Source organism: Sciurus carolinensis, chromosome 10 (assembly GCF_902686445.1).
Source record: "Sciurus carolinensis chromosome 10, mSciCar1.2, whole genome shotgun sequence".
Lineage (NCBI taxonomy): Eukaryota > Metazoa > Chordata > Mammalia > Rodentia > Sciuridae > Sciurus > Sciurus carolinensis.
Window position 1 is genome coordinate 3,901,127 of NC_062222.1, and position 18,586 is coordinate 3,919,712.

Sequence of the window (18,586 nt, forward strand, 5' to 3'; positions counted from 1 at the left end):
CGCCATAAGCAAACAGTACTGTGTGGGTTCCACGTCGGTGTGACTCCACCACATTCAACTTCTCCAGTACCTCATGCTGATAAAAGCTCCTCTGAGAAGTTGTATCTGATCATTTTAGTCTAGATTCTGCATTTTTCGGGCTACACTGGAACTAGATCATGCTTTGCAAAACAGGGTCTGAGTCATACGCGACCGGAGGTCTTCTAGGCATTCCCATGGTGTCCGTCATCATCCCGATGGGTTGCCCAGTGAATGGCCTGTGGAATCTGAAGTCCCCACGCCTGGCTCTGTGTCTGTGCCCGCACAGAGGCTCCCGGCCCAGTGAGCCTCAGGAGCCAGGCTGCACTGTGCTTCTGGGCTCTGGGCCTGCCGGGCCCCCTCAGCCCCAGGGAAAGGCCATTTTGTTCTAATTGCTAAGACAGTATCCTTTCTGGTGATGTTTCCCATTTCACCCTTTCCTAGGTCTCGCGGTGACCTGGAAGCGTGGCGACCGCAGCGGAGTAAAGCTGGGCACGTGCAGATTCGTATCCCAGCAGCAGGAGTGCTGCCTGTGAGCCTCCCCGCGCCCGCCCGGTGCCGCGAGGGGTGGCCCCAGGGAGAGTGCGGCGAAGCAGCGAGGGTGAAGAAGTCCTGCATCCAAGGTCGTCTGAGCAAACCCCATCGCATGTAAGGAGGCCAAACTCTGGATCCTGATATTGCACTTCATGGAAGTTCTATTACGTTTTAAATGTTTTATAATGAGAAACAACAACATTTACTTTAGACCTCATTTTATACACCTGCATTACTTCCAAGGAACCATTAATGTTAAAATTAAATTGATTAAGGATTTGGTGGAAACATATTTTATATGGAATCATATGGAGGAAATTGGAAATTCTTGTTTTTGTTTTGTTTTTGTTTTTGTTTTTGGTACCAGGGATTGAAGCCAGGGGCACTTAACCACCAAGCCACATCCCCAGCCCCTTTTTATATTTTATTAGAGACAGGGTCTCACTGAGTTGCTGAAGGCCTCAGGAAGTTGCCGAGGCTGGCTTTGAACTCCCAGTCCTCCTGCCTCAGCTTCCCCAGTTGCTGGGATTACAGGCGTGTGCCACCACGCCCGACTGAACAGAGGAAACTGTAATACAGAAAATGAGAGGATGCTTTGAGTCAAAGATGCCCTGAGAATAATGAATCAGTTGTCTTTCCTGCTGTTGGATGCCTTTAAGTTTGTAAAAAAGTAAACACAGCATGACACGAAATATAAAATTTGATCTCTAATTTTATCATAGGTATTTATATTTTTAAAAATCACCAGAACTGCGTGTTTCAATTAAGTCCTCATCATTTACTTGTTTGGATGCTTACTATCCTGTCTTTCGTTGGTTAGAAAGTAGAAGAGATGAGCATTCGGGAGATGAAATCCGAGTGCGGCCCGCGAGGTAGCAGCTTCTTGGGAACGCGTACATACTCCTGCTCTTGGGAGGCCGCGTCTTCATGCTCCTGAGTTGGGCACTGAAGCTGCTTTAAAGAGGAAACTATTCCTCAGGGTGAACCACCCCTTTAACGTGCTGTGACAGCCTTGCCCATCATCGGGACGATAGCAGGACCAGAGGCTGGTGGAACCCGCTACACATCACACTCTTCCCTGGCGGGAGTCTTCAGCCCGTGCTGATTTTTCTAAGCTATGACATCTGCCATCGAAGGGTTCGGGTCACTGTGAACTCAGGCTGGTGGCACTAAACGTCACCTGTCACAAAGTCAACATGGAAACAGAAGGCATCGTGGAAATCAGGGTTTTGAGATGCTTCTGACAGGCATGCTCCATTCGTCTCCCAAGCTCTGACCAAGACAGACAGATGGACGCTTGGCAGCTGCACTTTTCCACATCAGCTGCCTGCGAGTGATTTCTGCAACTCTGAGCCATCGCTAAAGGTCTATGGAAAGAAATTAAGCAAAGAAAACTTGGACAGACTTTCAAGAAAAGTTTCCCAATTGTGAAAACTTTAAAAATGTGCAATGTATACCCTCTCGGGGGAGGATGGATGCCTGTCTTGGAGGCTCTAAAAATAGGGCCGGGCCAACTCCAAGCAAGGAGAAATGAGGGCAGGCGTCCCTGCTGGCGAGGAAGCCAGCTGGTGACAGGGGCCTTTCCCTCGCTCACACGGAAGCCTCTGTGGTGTTCCCATTGAAGTGGGATGGCAGTTTCTAAAGCAGACTCTTGACTGTGGAGAAGACTCAGGCCTCGGTGAAATCATTAGCAGAGGGAGGCTGGAAGGGAGACCAGCACTGCTGAGGTATTGGCCTCGCCTTTGTATTGGCCATGGAAGACAACTGGACATCCCGGGCATTTCCCAGCAACACTTGCTGGGCTTGGTCTTCCTTATCTCTACGTCCATCCCACTTAGCTTGGATTTCTGCTTCTCATAAAATAAAAATAAAGTACTTCCTCCAGCTTGTGGAGGCTGGCCCTGGTGAGCCACAGCCACCCCTGCTGCTGTGTGCATGTCTGAGAACCTAGCGTCCCTGGGTGGAGGGACCCCAGCAGCTCTCCCCTGGCAGAGCGTGACGGGGGGAGAGTGGGCAGAGTGGAACTGCCACCACCAGTCCGGCGGCAGAGGCCTCCTTTGCTGGGCCTCTTGGCTCTCAGCAGGGGCTTAGTTGGGGGGTGTGGGGGTCACATGGGGGCACCCACGTGAATCTCAGCAGGCCAAGAAAGACATCGCGAGTGGGACTGTATTGAATATAAAGGTCCACCTCCTTTTTAGAAATAACTTTATGTGTTTAAAACTTTATCATCACTGTTGTTATTTAATCTCAACACCCTTGACCTGGGTGGTCACCTTACTTGACTGCTGCTCTTCACCTGCGATAGGTGATGCCAGCTCGCTCAGACGAGAGTCCTGGCAGCTCCACCGGTAGGACGGCCGCCTTTGGCTCTGGGGAAGCTGCCAGTGGGACCGGACGGTGAAAGCGAGCTCTCGGGCCTCCCCTCGACGCCTGCACGGCCGCTCCAGACGGCTCTTCTGTCCTCAGAGCCGTGTCCCTGGGTGTCCCGGCAGCTGTATTCCTGCCCGACAGACCCCTCTCGGGGTCCTAATCCCCACCGTCCGTGCTTCTTCCCGGTCACCTCACACCACAACTGCAGTTGCTCATTTAAGCACGTTTTAGGAAGCCACGATCGTGCGTTCTGAGTGCGAGGTCCTCCTGGCGCAGAGTAGTTGCCCAGTGACTGATCACCAGGCAGCTCCCGCGTCCACGGAGGCGGCAGCCAGGAACAGCAGAGCCGGTCCCTTGCGACAGGCGGATGGAAGCAAGGCTCCTGTCGCAGCTGGAGACCAGAAGGCGCCCACGTGATTCCAGTCCCTCTTAGGTTTTAGACTTTAGTCAGTCTTGCGAGGAAAATTCGCAAACTCTTCCCCTTCCCGAAATACCCATGGGGGTGTCGAGTCATCGTGTCCGTTTTCACCGGGCAGCGCTGCTCATTCCCCGAGCGTGGGCTCTGCTCTGCGGAAGGTGGAGTGCCAGGGCTTCATCAGGAACCCCCACGGAGAGCGCCAGTGTCCGCGCAGGCTGCTTAAAAGGGACCATAGACCTGCTCGTTTGAGACCCACGAAACGATTCTCTCCCCATTCTTTTTTCCAGTTAAAAGTTACTAAGTGAACAGAAAGGATTTCTCAGGGCTCAATACGGAGCCCAAGGGACATTGTTGACATTGGAAACACTGTTTTTTTCCTTTTTAAACCACACCATATACCATTTTACACAATCTTTTCATTATTCATCTTGCAACATATAAAAAAAATTACATTTCCCTTTAATTCCAAGCCAACCATTTTGCTCTTCTGGGACACCAGACATGTGAAGGGTTAGCTGGGTTTTGTTTATGCATCCATTTCTTTGATTAAAAGAAGAACTGAGAAGGAACTTCTGAGTTCTCCTTTCACAGCTGTGATGAGAGAAAACCCCAAATCTGAAGCAATGAAATTCATAGAGCTATCAATCATATTCCATCTTCAGGGCCTGAAAACCCGTGGAGACTGAGCAGCTGGACCAAGACGATCGTTCTGGTTCATGTGGATGCACCTTGGTCCTCTTCCATCTCACTGAACTTCTCCGGGTGCCCGGTGGTCCTCAGGTGACTGTTGCCCACATGTCACTTTGAGAGAGTGAAGCCTAGTGTGGAGAGGTTACTGGTGTGAGATACAGGGAGGCCAAAAATACAGTCCCTTTCTTCAGAAATCTTTGGTTTCTCAAAAAAAAAAAATAATAATAATAAGTAAAAAGCAGCCCCCAGATGCTGCTGTGCTGCAGTGTGGTTCTGCTTTAGAATTGCTTAGGTTACTAAGATTTATGAGCATTGCTCCCCATGAAAAAATGGCACCTCCTTCAGCTCTCAGCGCAGACCTAATGGAAATAGCGTGCTTTATGGAACAAACCCTCTCAGAAGCTCTGCCCAAGGCTGTTCCACAGCAGAACGTCCACACTGTGTCTGGAAAATTACTAGCAAAGTCAGAAAGGGAGCAAATCTGGTTTCTCGCTCTTCTTTCAGAAACTTCCTGTGCAACCTTCTCGCTGGGATTTTTAATTCCATCGCAGCTGGAGACTAGCAGAGATTTGCTTTTTGGAGAGCTGTCCTCCGTGTTATTTATAGCCCACATCTCTGTCCAGCTCTGGTTCAACAGTTGCATTCCACCTGACCATTTATGGAGCTGTGAAAAAGCAACACTTTGTACAGGTGAGGATGCAGGTACCTGCAGCCAGACCTCGTGACCCAAGGCGAGGCCCCAGGGGCTGGCGCTGTCCAACACGGCCCGACCCTGAACAGCTGGTGTGGTGGACTTGCCATGGATTCACGCAGAGGACGCACTGTCTGGTCATCAGGCTCAGCCATGTTCCCCAGCACACAATGGAGGAGGAGGCCCGGCCTCGGGGTTCCTCTAGGTGACGTGGCCTAGAACATGCCGCACCTGCATACAACCCAGAGTGCTCCCAAAGCTTTTCTTCATTATCCTCAGGTACCAAATACTCGCTGAGATTATTATCAATCCAAGCCAACTTCTGTTGATCTATTCACATCTACTTAGCAAGGTTTCTGGAATCTTCGATTTGTCACACATCGCCCTTGCGAATGCCCCAGGGCCACCAGCCGCTTCTGCTTTTGCGGCGTGAGAAGCCCAGCAGCCTGCTCAGCCGGCGGTCCTGGTGAAGCTGCCATGGTGGTGGGCTAGATGCGTGGTGTGCAGGTGTAAAGATACCAGCTTTTCATCTTAAAGGAAATACCAATAACGAGTTCAGCTAGGTATGTATTTTATTTTATGTGTTTTAATTATTTGCATTTTATTCTTTACATAACAGCATAAAACATTTTTAAGATTAAATAATCTCCTCAGTTATTTAATACGAAATTTACATAATTAAAAATTTGGAGATGTACTTGCCTCTCCTTTTCTTTTTTTGGGTGGGGAGGATACCAGGGAACTCAGGGGCACTCCATCACTGAGCCACATCCCAGCCCTACTTTGTATTTGGTTTAGAGACAGGGTCTCAGTTGCTTAGCGCCTTGCTGTTGCTGAGGCTGACTTTGAACTCATGATCCTCCTGCCTCAGTCTCCTGAGCCACTGGGATTACAGGCGTGTGCCACTGCACCTGGCTCCTTTTCTTTTAACGTCATGAGATGTGATTATTTTGCTATTATGTAACAGTATCTGCCATGTCACAGAGAGGACAAATTTGAGATAAACTTGCTATGTCAATATTCTGTTATGAATCTTTTGTTTCCAGTTTATTTACAAAACCAGAAGTTTGTTTTGAATATTTTTATTACTTTCTGGATTTCATCTTACTCTCCATTTTGCCAAGAAAAAAAAAAGGGCATTTTTGTCTCGGAAGTCCCTCTCTTCCTCGTCTGTCTCTCTATATTCCCAGATGACCTTCATTTATCTTGTTTTGTTAAGTAGATTCAAGAGCACTTTTCCTCAACTAAAAGTAATAACAACATCCAAATGCTTTCTGTGTATTAGTGCCTGTTACGTACTAGGAATATAAAATATCCCAGATGAAGACCCAGTGAAGCAGAGTTTGCCTGAGATGAAGGAAATATATGTCAATAGCTTTCTTCTCCCAACTGGGGAACTCCTTTTTAGGTTGAAATTACTGAGGAAAATGGAAAGGAAGACGTAAATGGTAACATGGTTTATTATTCCAAACTCACTGTACCATGATTGTTTCACCTATTAACATATGTCATGTCTTAGGGAAAATAGTTGTGTTCTTGTTTACTTTCAGGGTACCAATCATAGGAAAAGCGTACACATTTGGGTGAAAAAGAATTCTAACTGAGAGTTACACTGAAAGTGTGTGTAAGGTTTACAACATGATTGTTTTTCTATGTGCTGTGGTTTGTGTGGTCTTGTTCCAAAAGATACACCCACATCCTCCTCCCCAGAAACCATGAATGTAACTTGATTTGGAAAAAGTGTCTTTGCAGATGTGATTAAGCTAGAGTTCTTTAGGATAAAGAAATCATCATGGATTATCCAGATAGGCCCAAATCCAAGAACAAGTGTTCTTATTTTTTTTTTTTAATTGTATACAAATGGGATGCATGTTGTTTCTCTATTTGTACATAGAGTCAAGGCATACCATTTGTGTAATCATACATTTACATGGGGCAATGATGTTTATTTTTTTTCCCTTCCCCCCCACCCCTCCCACACTTCTTTCCCCTCTATACAGTCCTTCTTTCCTTCATTCTTACCACTGAAGTGTTCTCATAAGAGAAAAACAGGAGGGAATCTGAGGCCAACCAAGAGGAAAAAGCAGAGGAACTTGAAAATGGAGGAAGCACAGGAAGAGGTTGGCCACCAGGGGGCAACACCACCCACCACGTGAAGCTGCAGAGCCAAGAAGAGGTTCTGCCAGGGCCTCAGGTGAGCTATGCACCTGGCGGGACCTTGACTTTGGACTTCTTGCCACCAGGTTTGTGAAAGAATAAATTCAGTTGTTTTTAACAACTCGGCTTGAATGGCTTGCCATGGCAGCCACAGGAAGCAGCCTGTGCGCTCGAGAACATAATCACTGTTCAGGGATACAGATTCCAGGAGGCAAGGACCACCGGGAGTTTGTTGGCCACTGCTTTGCACAGCTGGCCTGGTGAAGTGGAGTAGATAGGCACAGCACTGACGGGAAAGAAGACTGCCCTCCAGTCTCCTGTGAACCTGCACGTGACCCAGGGACTATTATGAGGCACAGAGATGTAAGTCCTGTGGCATGTGCACACAGGGGAGCTTTATTCAGTCGTAAGGAGACTGAAACGAGGTTCATTCACAAGAAAATGAATGGAACGGCGGAGCATCATGTCCTCAGGAACAACCAGACTGGGAAAGTCAAGGTTCTGTGCCCTCTCATCCTCTAGAGAGAGAGGAAGAAAACAGGGATCTCAGGATAATAAAGGGAGATCCGTGGGATACTGAAGGGGTGAGGGCGGAGGAGGGCAGGGAAAGGGGAGCAGCTGGGGAGGGAAAGTGATCACATTACGTGTTGTGCCCACATGAAGATGCCTCTATAATGCCCGGCTGTGTGTGACCATTGAGCCAACATTAATACCAACTTCAATTCCTCATCAGGCTAGTCGTACATCTCTACTGAAAAATAAATACAATTATACCAATGCTTATCATGTAAATCTCTAGAATCACATTTTCCTTCATTAATTATCTATGTAGCCACCTTGTCAACATATACTTGAAAAAATTAATTTAAAAAAGATGTCTTGGCAATGTACCAGAGTACCTGCCCTTGGTGGAAATGAAGACTCCCCACGAGGTAGCTGTTTGCTTCCCTCCTCAAACCTGCACGCTGCTCAGTGGTACCTGTGGCACCGACTTGCACGTCCCACCCCTACAGAGAAGTTTCTCCTCAGAACACTGAGCGGCTGCATACTCTGGAATCTAAATAAATTCTGCATCCTGCAGTTTTTTACATGGTGAGACGTAGATCCAGTCCATTCCTCACAGACGATTTCCTTTTCAATTGTCTATTGTTGAGGCAATTTTGTCCAGGTGGTTGCCAGGAATAAGACAATGGATTAATACCTACTAGAAAGATTTTAGGACAGAAAAGAGTGGGACATACACAGTAAGCAACGTTTTTCCTCTCTTATTATTTTCTTCCCACACCAGATTCACGATCATCTTCCCATCCTCAAGATTCAAACCATGGAGCATTTCCCCGATCCAGACAACCCAAACGGTCATTCCTCTTTTGTCTCATCACTGAATGTAACAGTATCATTGGTTTAGTCAGCTTTATGTTGTTGTGACAAACGACCCAATAAGAATAACTTAAAGGAAGAAAAGTTTATTTGAGGCACACGGTTTGAGAGATCTCAGTCCCTAGACGGCTGACTCCATTGCTCTGGGACTGAGGTAAGGCAGGGTATCATGGTGAAAGGGCATGGCAGAGATCAGGACATGACAGAGAGTCCCGCTCACCAGGGACAAAACATAAACCTCAGAGCCATGCCCCCAGTGACCTACCTTCTCTTACTACACTTACTACCCAGTTAACTCATATTGGTGGATTAATCAATCCACTGATTAAGTTAAAGTTTTTATATTCTAATCATTTCACCTCTAAACTTTCTTGTATTGTCTCACATGTGAGCTTTTGGGAGACACCTCAAATCTAAACCATAACATTTTGATCCTGGCCCCCAAAAGCTCATACCCATCTCACAATGCAAAATACATTTAGTCTATTTCTAAGAATCCACATGGTCTTAGCAATCACAGTACTGCCCAAAGGTCCAATCAAGTCCAAAGTCTCTTCAAAGACTCAAGACAAACTCTTAGATGTTTTCTTCCATAAAGATAAAACGCAAGTTACATACATTCAATATATGGCACAAAGTAAACACTTGCATTACAAAAGGGATAAATGGTAGCATTGAAAGAAGGGTCTGGACCAAAGCAAAACTGAAATCCAGCTGGGCAAACAAGTCCTAGCTCCACATCCAGCATCTGGGACACATAGAATCATGATGTTCTCTCCAAGGGCTTGTGTAGCTGGGTCCCTGTGACCTTGCTGTTTGTAGCCCACCTGGCCTCTCTCTGGACTTGGATCTGCTCAATCCCTGCAGCTTTTCATAGCAGATATTCCTGGTACTGGCATCTCTTGATCTCAAGGGTCTTCACAGCATCTTCATCTTCCTTCTCACATCTTCATGCATCATCCTCTCAGGAACTACCTGCAGGGATTCTGACCCTGGTACACTTTGACTGGTCTCTCAGGCCTTCGTGCGAAATCTTGGTGTGAGCACTATGACCCCATAACTCTAGCATCTTGTATCCCTGCAGAACCTGAACCAAATGGTTGATGCCAAGGTCTGCCACCATCTTGAGCAGTACCCACCTCCCAGGGACCCTGACTGCAGCAGCCTCTAGATGCCTGAATGACTTAGCACAGTGAAAACTTCCTAGGACCCCTGTGAAAGCAAAGAACCCTTATGGTTTTTTCTCAAAGGAATTTTTACTTTTATACCCTTGAGCCTGTGATGGGCATGGTCTTATCAATTCCTGAGATGCCCTCATGCTAGCTCTCCTATTGTTTCTGAGTAAATTACCTAGCATCTCTTCAGTGGCTATAATCTCTTTAACAGCTACACTTTCCTTAGCCCCAGTTTTATTTACATTTTTCTGACCAAACTGCAAGTTTTTCAAATCTGTGCTTTGTTTTTGCTCCTGATTTCATACTAAATTTGGCTAAAAACTGCCAGCAATATCCATGCCACCCATTGAATACTGTGATACCTTAAAATAACTTCCACCAGATTAATTAGTCCATCACCTTTAAATTCAGTCTCATAGAAAATCCCAGGATACTAGCAAAATGCACACAACTTCTTAGCCAGAACATAACAGAAATGGCTTCTAGTTCAATTTCCAATAGAGTCCTTCTCTGAAAACTCATGATCCCAGTCTTTACTGTCTGCAGTCCTATTGGCATTCTGGTCTTCTAAGATTCACAAAGAATCATCCATTAAGCTCTCCTAACAATATTCTAAACTTTGAATCTCTAAACTTTTTAAAATTTCTCCCTTTGCAAACCAGCTCCAAAGGTTTCTGGACCATGTGGTCAGGTTAGTCACAGCAACAACTCCAATCCTGGTAAAAATTTTCTTTTCATCAATTTTGCATTTCCATGACCACAAGACTCAATAAGACCAAATAAAAGGAGAAAAAGTTTATTTTGGCTCAAGGTTCCAGAGGTCTCAGTCCATAGACAGCTGACTCCATTGTTCTGGGCCTGAGTGAGGTAGGACATCGTGTCAAAAGGGCATGGCAGAGGAAAGCAGCTCAGAACATTGCAACCAGGAAGCAGAGAGGGAACTCCACTCACCTGAGACAAATATAAAACCCAAAAGCACTCCTAGTGACTTACTTTTTCTAGCCATACACTACCTGCCTACTCTTACAGCTCAGTTAATCCATATCAGTGGATTAATTCACTGATTAAGTTAAAGCACTCTTAATCGAACCATTTCAGTCTGATCACTCTTGCATTATCTCCTACCTGAGTTTTTGGGGATGGGGACACCTCATTATCTAAACTCTAACAACTGCTATCTGTATAAATTCTGCTTTTGTTTAGGAGATTTAAAAAGTGAGCATGCATGGAAGTTTTAATACACGGTAGTTCTAAAACCTACTGATAAACCTGAAAAACTCCCTTTAACAGAGTCCCTGGTGCCCAATCAGGCAAACAGAGCCAAAGAAGGGTTTGAGAACTGAGGGGACAAGGGAAAGGGGGCAAAGCCGCTGGGCAGGGAGGCACCCTGATAGGGAAGATGAATTGACAAGAATGTCTAGCACATGGTATGATGGCCACTCACTCAGGAGACCTGAGGGAGACTAGGTTCATAACACACCCTCAGCTGCACATGATTATCCTAAATATGTGGAAATTTCTTTAAAAAGTTATCTGGGTGGATTCACTTTGTATAGATAAGTTCAGGAAAGAAGGAACCTCAACTTCTCCAGCCAGGATTTCTCGAAGAGAATAAAAAGTCATAAAGAAGGGTGAACACATGTGAAACCCAGAACCTTCTACTCAGGCTAGCATGGGTTATAAGGAGCATGCATTTTTGGTTCTATCTATGCCTTGAAGTCACTAGGCAGATATTAAGAATGGCAGAGCTCAGAGCATGGCCTTGAATCCTACGATTTATTCCTTTTGTAGGTCTTTTGTCAGCAGTTTTCCTGTGTGCAATCAGCATACATGCCACTTTTCAAAATATACTAAGACAGTGTCCTTGTCTGGTTTCAGCGATCTGTCCCACACAATCTGCGGTGATTACTGTTTTCCATTAGAGAGCCATTGATTACTTTTCCACACCAGTCTCTAACCGAACTAGACACTGAAAATGGATTCGCACTGAGTCACACATGGCAACTTTGGGAGTTATTTTGCTGCAATGCAGTGGTGATGTTGACCTTATTTATTGCTCAACCACCTTAATGTAAAATTCAGTCCAGTCAGTTTCATAAAAATCAGGGCAAGAGCACAGACAGGCTGCTTGATCCACTCCTTACCACAAGAAATGGACATGCATTTTCAATTCCAACTAAGCATTTAACATCTGCAGGTTAGGGCCTTTCCAAAAACCTGACAGAAATGTCATCAAGGAAACTGAGAAGAAAATATTTCTGACAGATTTTTTTCTTTGGCTTTCCTGGTGTTCCCCTTGCCAAATTCAAAAGGAAAAACAATGCTCTCCTGCACTTTCCAGATACTTACTTTTGATTTTAAAAAATGAGGAAATCTGGGATCAGTGGTAGAAGACAGGATTGTAAAAGGAGCTACAGTAAAAATCAGAACTAAGGAATAACATGTAGTCTTGGCCACCACCATTGCCCAAGGTACTGAGTTGCTCCAAAATAACAGGAGAAGCAAAGTGAAGGATCTTTAGGTCTGAAATAAGCTTTTTTGCTTAATCATTTAAACTACCAAATACATGTTTTCCAGGGTGAAAATTTAAGTAATAAGCATGTATTTTTAAAAATTCAGGATATATCATTGAAAAACTGCTCTTCACCTTAAGGACTTAGACCCGGCCCTTTATAATAAGGAACCCCTGGTTTCCTGTTGTACATTATGAATGGGCCCTTAGGGTTAGAGACGTTTATAGTGTAACAACATAATCACGGAGCTTCATCACCCCACGAAGCCTGCCATCAGGCCATGAGTTTCAGAGCTAGCATGTGAATCCAGGCCGTGACGCCACAGTCCTGTGCGATGACCACTCTGTCGTGATCTGCAGGCAAAGGTGAACTCCATCTCCTCGTGTGCGATGCAAGCTGACCCCTGAGTTCCCCTGCCACAGTCCCTCTTCCACGTATGTGGGCTCCCTACAGTCCATTCCATACACGAAGCCAAGACCAGGCTTGAAAACAGACACATCAAATAAGCTCACTGTTCTTTTTCAGAGTAGATATTTTATTTCGTAATTTTGTTTATTTTTCTAATTATTTACTATAAAACTTTCAACCATACCCAGAATTAAACAATTACATAAGAAACTTCCAGATGCACAGATTTCAACTCAGAATCTTCCTTTGCTATTCAACATTATTTGAAAACAAATCCCTCTTGACATATCATTTCATCCACATGTATTTCAAGTTGTATGCCTATGATAAAAGAATTTTTTAAAAGCAACTACAATATTCAAATCCTCTCCAATAACTGAGCAGTATTTTTTAATGTCATCAAGGGTCTCATCAAAGTTCATAGTCCTTCAATTGTCTCATAATTTATTTTCAGAAGTTGGTAGCTTGGAGACAGAACCCAGTCCCATGCCTTATTGTTGTTTTATATGTGCCTTAAATCTCTTTTTAATCTATATGTTCCTTTTCAAAATCTTTCCATCCCTTCTCTCACAATTTATTTGGTGGAGAAGCTGGGTGATTAGTCCCACAGTCTGGGTTCTGCTGCCTGCCCCCCTGCCCCACGGCATCCCTTCATCCTCTGTGAAGTGGTGGTAAGCTCTGAAAGTCTCCATGGGGTGGGTGATGTGGGAAAGACGGCAGAACAGGAAACCTGAGTTTCTACTCTCCACCAGAGAAAGTTCAAGTAGCAGCTACCCACAGACATGAACACCATTTAAAAAACCTCAGTAGTTGGAAAGAAGCCCAAGACAACTGTGGGTCCACAGAACTGAATGAAAATCAGCTTATAAGGGTAAGAAGAGCCTCTCTTTGGCCACACTGTTCTGCCCCTTTCCTCGAGGCAGCATAATGTCACGCAGAGGGCCCGTGGTTGTGTAGGAGGAAAAGAGAACTGGAGGCACTCATCCCACTTCCCCAGCATTCCAAGACACCGGCCAGGAAGCCCACTCTGATGTCACCTTATGGGAAATCCCATAATGGCAAGGCTAGAACATCCAGGGTCAGATAGAAACAAAGGGGCAGAGGCCACAGTGATCGGTACACAGTTTTCAATGGTACCTCTGTTTCTGCTAGCGGTGGTGGCCAATCAGAAACCACACAACTTGGGTCTACCCACAAAGCTGAACTGGTGGCCTCCAGAAGGACAGTGGAAATTCCCACCTCAAGTCTCTAGAAAGTTAGCCCCCACACCAAGTCTTAAAGTCCACCAAAAGTCCCTGCCAAGGCAGGGAGGTGAACACCCCACATATTTTGGAGAAGTTTAAGGATGAGACCTTCATGGTCAAGCGGTGCCTCAAGTCAGACTAGAGCCTACCCCATGGCCCCATGCTGAAAAGGAAGCACTTCTTAATCACATATTTTGTAGGAGCATGGCCTCTGGTCCAGCTTGTCCTGAACAGAGTACTTAACCTCACAGCACAGCTTGATGCCCTTTCAGATCCAAACTGCAGAGCCCTCAGCCAGGGAATATTCCCTGTGACTGACCTGCCAGAAGCCACAGCAGTGACCAGCCAGCAGCTCTGCCTGGTAGCAGAGCTCAGCAATAGCATCACCAGACAGCAGAGCCTGGCTTAGAGCCCCACCTCATACCAGAGCAAAACCATCTGAAGTAGAGAACCCACAATAAGTTCTAACTGGTCATTGCTAACTGGTCATCCAGAATCACAGGCTAAATTGAACGGTAAAGGTCTGTCCTTGCCAAAGAACTCCTGTGAAGGTCTCAAGAGGGGGCTGTCCCTTCAAATGTTCAGACAAAAATTCTAGGACACAAGAATTACTAAGAATCAAGGTTTGATGATACCTACAAAAGAAACAACCAAGGTACCCATAATGGACTTTAAGGAAATTGAGGCTCACATGATGATCAACAGTGTATTCAGATTAATCCCTTTAAAGAAGTTCAGTGAACTATAGGATTATATAGGAAGAAAATTAAGTATGGAAAACAATACAGGAATAAAGTAAGAAGCTCGACAAAGAAATAGAAGCAATGAAAGACAAATCAGATAGAAATCCTAGAGATAAAGCATATACTGACAGAATTGAAAAATTCAGTAGACAGGTTCAACCGCAGACTTGATCAAGCACAAGAGGGAATCAATGAGAACTGGGCCAGAACAGCTGATGTTTTCCTATCAGAGGAGTGAAAGATGAAGAAAGCCTATGAGAAGTCATCAAGAGATGAAGCATTTGCATAATGGAAGTTGCACAGGAAGAAGAAAGAAAAAAGGACCAGAAATCATATTTAAAGAAATAACAGCAGAAAATTTCCCTACCAGGAATATAGGTCAACATTCAGATACAGGAAGCACAGAAAACTCCAATCAAGTTCTGTCCAAAGAGGAGTTTGCTGGGACAAAAATAAACTATTGAAAATTAATTACAAAGGAAAATATCTAAGAGAAGTAAGAGGTAAAAACCATCACATTCAAAGCAGTGCCAATATAGCAAATCAGTAGATTTTTTAGAAAAAAAAAATCTGCAAGACAAGAGAGAATGGAGTGGAGTGTTCAGAGTTCTCAGGAAGAAACCTGACAACCAAGAATATTTTGCATAGCAAAGCTGTCTTTCAGAAATGAGGATACAATAAAAACTTTCCCAGATATATAAAAGCTAAAGGAGCTTGTGACCTTAGATCTGCCTTATAGAAATTGTTAAATGGAGTTCTTTGTGTTGATTAAATAGGCCACTATTTGATAACATAAGATACTTGAAAGCACAAAACTAAGTGATAAGAGTAATACAGAGCCATATGCATAATTCCCTGGAATTATAACAATGCTGTGTAAAACAATGTTTTCCCTAGTATGAGGTTAAAAGACAAAGTTATTAATAACAACTATAACTAGATTCTCAAAGAGTACACATTACTGAATGATGTAAATTCTAAAATCAAAAGCATAAAATGGGGGGTGAGTAAAAATGTAGAGTTGTTGAAGTCAGTTAATTCGTTATCATCTTGAAGCAGGCTGTCATGCGTATGATATGTCCCATGCAAACCTCATGATAACCACAAAGCAAAAGCCTTTCACAGAAATCCTAAACAAAAGCACAAAGGAATCAGAGTATATCCCTGTAGAAAACCATTAAGCCACAAAGATTGGTGACAAGAGAGGAAGAAAGAAAAACGTCATTAAAAAAAAAAAAAAAAATCCACCCAAAATACAATGACTAGAGTGGCAGTAGTAAGTCGTCCTTTCCTGTTGAGGGTTACCTTGAAGGTAAGAGGATCAATTCTCCCACAAAAAGACATGAAGTGGTTGAATGGGACTTAGAAAAATAAGAGGCCCAGTTACATGCTGCTCAGCGGAGGCCCATTTCAATGTGTAGAAAATGATGTTCCATGCTGTGGGAACCAGAAGAGAAGAGGGATAGCTCTGCTTGTGTCAGACAGACAGATGTCTAATTAAAACTTTAAGAAAGTGACAAAGAAAGGTATCATACAATGAAAAAGGGGTCGATTCATCCAGACAAGATAACAATAGTAAATATACATGCACCCAATATCAGAGCATCTACATATATAAAACCAATATTAAAGGATCAGAAGGGAGAGAGAGATTGCAATACTACAATGGCGGGGGACTTCAGTACCCCATTTTTCACAGTGGATATACTATCCTGACAGGAAAATGACTAAGGAAACACTGGATTTGAACAACACTTTAAACCAAATGAACTTAACAAAGCAGAAAACTCTTATATCAAAGAAACAGAATACACATTGTCCTCAAGCATATGTGAAACATTCCCCAGGACAGAGCATGTGTTAGGTCACAAAATAATTCTTAAGAAAGTTAAAAATATTGAAATCATATCAACTACCTTCTCTGATCACAATGATCTGCAACCAGGAATTAATAATTAGAGGAATTTTGGAAAGTTTCAAAATTCATGAAAATAAAACATGCTTCTGAACAACCAATGAGTCCATGAAGAAACTAAAAGGAATATTTAAAAACAGATCAAGAAAAATAAAAATGGTCAAAATCGATGAGATACAGTCAAAGCAGTTCTAAGAGGAAAGTTATAAATTAGCCTATACGTGTAAAAAAGGAATGAGGTTGATCAGATTATTTTATATGCTTCTGTGAATGAATATGGTGCAATGAATCCTACTACTACACATAATTATAATGCACCAACACAAACATAAATTTAAAAAAGAAGAAAGATCTCAAATAACTTACTTGGCAAAGAAGTAGGAAAAGAAGAACCAACAAAACTCCCAAGTGGCCAGAAGGAAGGAAATGATAAATATCAGAGCAGAGGGCTTGGGTGAAACAGTGCTAGAGCCCTTGCCGAACATAAGCAAGACCCTGGGTTCCAGCCTCCTCCATCTCCACCCCTCAACCCCCATGGAGGAGGGGCAGAGCACATATAAATGCAACAGACAGAAAAATACAAATTATCAACAACACTGAGAATAGGGTTTTTGGAAAGCTAAACATAACTCACAAACTTTTAGTTGGATTCAAAAATAAAGAGGAAAAAGGGAGAAGACTCATATAAAATCAGAAATGAAAGATACCACTCTGATATCATAGAAATGTGAGGACTCATGATAGACTCCTGGAAATAAGTGCATGCCAGCAAATGGAACAATGTGGAAAAGAGATGGTTTCCTGGAAACATACAAACTACCAAGAAAATAAGAAATAGAAAATCTGAACAGATCGATAAGGAGTAAGGATGTTGAATCTATAATAAAATGTCTTCCATCAACAAGAAAACAAACACCACCACCACCCCAGGACTGGCTTTACTGAATTCTACTAAGTGTTTAAATAACTACTTCTTTTCCCTTTTCCAAAAAATTGAAAAGAGGGGAACACTTCCAAACTCATTTTACAAGGCCAGCATTATCCTGATACCAAGACAGAAAGGACATCACCAGCAAAGAAAACCACAGGCCATGCTGGCGTCTCTAGTTGTGGGGACTCACAGTGGGGGATCTTGTGGCAGCTTCGCCACACCCCGATGTACCTGCAGGGCACCTGAGTGTGAGGTGGTACACCGTAAAGGTGGGCCTGAGGCTGGCCCTATGCACCCTAGGTCCCCATGTCCCCGTGTAGTGTATATCCTGTCCGGCCCCTGGCCAGTGGAGCAGAAAAATGGGCAGGAAGATACAAGATTCCAGTTAGATATATTCCCCCACAGATTCTGCGCAGTGAAACCTTGCAAGCCCACATTTTTTTAAGTGAAGAAATCATGGTTTAAGGAAGTAGAAAGTCACCTGCAACATGCAGGTGGATTTGAAAAATGCAAGCTACTTCTAGAACAGAATCCGACCAGGCTCATATGTAGCATATATGCTCAGTACAACCTGTAATGCACATAGTGACCTGAAATAAAGTGGTTGCTGGCCTAGGATGTGGCTGTGGTGTGCTCAGCTTTGGAACTGCAGCATTGGGCCGTGGTTGTGTGTTGGATTCGACATAGGTGAGGATGCATGGGAAAGATTTGATGGAATTGTGGAAGAGTTTGTTGGCACATGTTGCTGGGTTCAGTGTGATGTGTGCTCCTTAGCTGAACAAAAGTTCAGGTCTTTTGGTACAGTAATTATGGATCCTCTTTTTGGGACCTAACATAATACAGGGACAGATATGGCTTTCCTAAAAACCACGTTGGAAATGGCAAGAGTAGCGCTAAACTCTTTACACTCACTTAAGTCCTCAACTAGGGCATATGTGCAAAAGAAGGCCACAGAGTGGAAAACAAAGATATTATCATAGGGGGCTTTTGTTTTGCATTAATATGACCTCTCAGCATCATAAACTTTCACATAAATCGTAGACATGGAAGTAGATCTAATTTGGTTTTCTTTCTAAATGCCCCAAAGATAAAAACAGCTTAGAATCTAATTAAGAGGAATTAAAAAATTGTAAGAAGAAAAAGGAAGAAGGGGAGGAGGAGGAGGGAAGAGTCAGAAGAAGGAAGAAGAAAGAAAGAAAATAAATCACAGGCCAATGTCTTTAAAGAACACAGATAGAAAATCACTCAACAAAATACTAGCAAACTGAAGTCAACACATTCATCACAAAAAAGTAAGGTTTAGCCTTGAATACAAGAATGGTTCAACAAATGCCATCAGTTCATGTGACACATCACATTAGCAGAATGAAGAACAAAGACAATATGATCATCTCCTTAG

The 18,586-nt window shown here is 43.7% G+C and overlaps 1 pseudogene; it reads left to right on the forward strand.

Annotated features, from left to right (window-relative positions):
* Nucleotides 1–17,347: 17,347 nt before the first annotated feature.
* On the forward strand, nucleotides 17,348–18,167 carry LOC124994828 (rRNA N6-adenosine-methyltransferase METTL5-like; annotated as a pseudogene).
* Nucleotides 18,168–18,586: the final 419 nt, after the last annotated feature.